The sequence below is a fragment of the Triticum dicoccoides genome, chromosome 2B (assembly GCF_002162155.2).
Source record: "Triticum dicoccoides isolate Atlit2015 ecotype Zavitan chromosome 2B, WEW_v2.0, whole genome shotgun sequence".
Taxonomy (NCBI): domain Eukaryota; kingdom Viridiplantae; phylum Streptophyta; class Magnoliopsida; order Poales; family Poaceae; genus Triticum; species Triticum dicoccoides.
The window spans coordinates 731848255-731851447 of NC_041383.1; the positions used below are offsets into that span (position 1 = coordinate 731848255).

The 3193-nt window shown below is 49.2% G+C and overlaps 1 non-coding gene across 1 annotated transcript; it reads right to left on the reverse strand.

The window, feature by feature from the left end:
* Positions 1 to 1180: 1180 nt before the first annotated feature.
* TRNAH-GUG lies at positions 1181 to 1252 on the reverse strand. The gene has a single exon. It is a non-coding gene; the product is annotated as a tRNA-His (tRNA).
* Positions 1253 to 3193: the final 1941 nt, after the last annotated feature.

Below are 3193 nucleotides of genomic sequence, written 5' to 3' on the forward strand. Positions count from 1 at the left end.
TACACATAGTCCCTGTTCAAGAATTCATCCGATTAACCAGTTAACTTGCCGATTAATCCCTACTCGTAGGGTCACCGAGTAGCCGATTAACTGATTAATCGTCCGAGTAATTGATTAAATGGCCGATTAACTTGCCGATTAGCCTATTAATCCCCTACTCCTCAGCCAACCGAGCAGCTACTAGTTAACGATTTCCTCAACAATGCACATAGTACATTCAAGTATCCAAACAATTATGCTGAACCTTTATCAATGATTTAGCAGTAATATGTACAAAGTTTTATGCCCAGTCTGTAATCAAATGATACGATTATGCCTCATCTGCATACAAGAACTTACAGTCAAAAAAACTTCCATAAATTCCTAACATGTTACTGAAATTTGTATCTTCTTAAGAAAGGATAAATTTTGCTATGATTATCTGACCAGCCCCATCGCAACAGAACAAGTTAATGAGTTAGCAGATGAAACATATATTAGTGACAATCTGGCATTACGAAAGGACGGGCTCGTACTACGTTGCTATCGTGTCAAAACCAATCGATTATTACATGTCGTGGATGCTAATCTTGAAATGTGATACAGCGAGAGGTGCATCAAGACAAATGACACTCTGTCCTGACTCCTAAAGCAGGAACTCTGTCTAACGTAATGTACGGTGCACAAAAATTCAAAACTAACGTTCAGATATACCCTTTCAATCGACAAAGTTGTACTTATTTGTTTCTTTATCTTTTCCTTTATTTATTTTCCCAGCTTCGCTGGCGCAAACAGAAAAAATGGCACCATACCCACTTTTGTTGCACGCACTCCCGATTCTTTCTCCCTTCTTTTTTATTCTTTTGGCGCTTTTGTGTCAGATCCATGGATAATATTACGAGAAAATGAAGTTTGGAAGCATATGTCTGTACTGTTACTGTACTGTATAAACCAGATATGTGTACTAGTAAAGGATTTTGTGCTTGCAAGATATACTATCCTTTTGTTTGAGCTGTAGTCTGGCATGTTCGCTAAATCTCTGGCCTGATTAGAGAGAGAGAAAGATCCTTGAGACAAGAGGCAAAAAAAGAACTGGACGTGACAAGTATACTGATGCGTTGTCTGCTATGTGGCACACACGTCAAATTTTGATTCTCTCTCTTTTGAACATATCCTGCAAACTGGACAACAAAAATTGTAGTGTGGCTGCTGGGATTCGAGCCCAGGTCTCCACGGCCACAACGTGGAATTCTCACCACTAAACTACAGCCACTACTTTGCATATTGCTAAAATTTGCTCTACCAATAGTAAGTATCTGATGTCAACTCCGTTTGCCAGCTTTTACCAAACTGTTTGACGTGCAATTTTTCAGGTTGGCACTCTAGTTTGGCACGCCGTGTAGTAGCTGACGACTTGAGCACCATCTATCGAAAACAAGGAGGTGCACCCATACCGCCATACGTTGTTACAGCAAGTACATCCAAAGAAGAAACCCAAAAAATCTGAACACAATGTCATCGGTCGGCACATGCAGAGCAGTACTCCTCCTGGAACTATGATTGCACGTTCCAAGTTTGACTGCCGTGCGCCGCCGCATACCGGCATACGCATGTGCTCGCCCGCCGGAACTCCGGGGAGACGAGACCGGAAAGATGTGAAGGACTCCGGAACCGTGGGCTCAGCTGGACAGTTGCTTTCTTCCAATCGGTGTGTGCATGCATGCACGCATGATCCACGTCACTGAAATAAAAGATGAGGGGAGCTCGCTGCAACTTGACACGCTTCTCGTCTTCTTCTTCTAGTACGGAGTAGCATTGTTTATCGGCCTACCAGGTCGTGGAAATGATCTTCTCGGGGCCTGGAACAGGAATGTGGTACGGACTCTGTGAGGGACGCACAGCCCGATCGTCGGGTCGTTCGAATTTGGAGCGGCGCGTGGCGTGTGGCAAGTGGCAACACGAGAGAGCTTGGGCTGTTCAGTGACACTGGAACCAACGGGAAATTTTTGTTCCTACGTAGTCACAGTGATGTGGACTTGACAAGCACAGGTTGCATCTCTAATGAATCATGCTGCACAAGCCGAGTCTGACCCTTACACGGCGAAAGCCCGTGGCCCTCCGCCGCCCCGAGGCGCTTCGGGTCACGCCCACCACGGCTAGCGGCGGCACATGGGTGGGGCTGGTGCACGACGGCGGCCTCCCCGGCAACGGCGACGGCTTAACCACGGACGCCCGCTCGATCCGTCGACCATGTGCCGGGCGCCGGGGCACGGCGTTCGGTGGCACCTGGGCAGGCGCCGCGTCATATTCGGATCGAATCTTGTGGTGCCTCGCGGATCGCGGAGTGTGCGGTCGGCCGGTGCGGGCGCCGGCGACCGTTTTACCGGCAACGACGACGCGACGAGGCGAGGCGAGAGCGCCTTCTTCACGGTCCTCGGTGGCGGCACGTTTGGCCATCGTAAAGACTCCGCTCTTGGCTGGACTGGGTTGGAAAATCAGCCACAGCTAGCAGTAGGAAGTGTCACTGCAAGCTCGCCTCAGTGGACGTGGACGCGTACGTACGTGGCCTGGATGATGACGGAAAGCTACAACTCCGGCAAGGGTATAGCGCTACCGTATACGTATCTATCGCGCGGCATAAACAGTGCGGAGGATCGTGTAAGCCGGATAGGCTACTGGGCGCCCCGCCCTGCTGCAGAAAGCGCCGGGGCACATGCACCAGCACACAAGCGCGTCGTCACCGGCCTCACCGGATAGCAAACTACAAAAAATGGTTGCTTCCTCCTTCCATTTTCTTAGCACTGTGTCAGCGTGTCGTACTCCAGCTTACCTTTAGCTCGCCCCGCTCCTTCCATGTGCAGTTGAACAGTCAGCTTGACATGGAAATGCCTTTGCCACGGCGGCGACCCCAGCTGTGTGGCGGCACGGCGGTGCCTTGCTTTCTACTTTGGGTTTGGATATACCCATCTCAGAAAGCTCCCAAGGGCTTTTGCCCCGCTTATTTTTTGCTTCCAGACCAGCTTCTGGGTTTGCAGCAGAAGTAGCTAAAAACTGCAGAAATGTGGAGTGTGGAATCGCTCACTACTTCTGTACTTCAGCTCTATCTCACTGTATATCTTTCCACAAAAGGAGATTTTTACTGACTCAGAAGGAAGCATTAGGTGAATCCAAACACAACGAGCATACACCCGGCCCTTTGCATACGCACCATTAT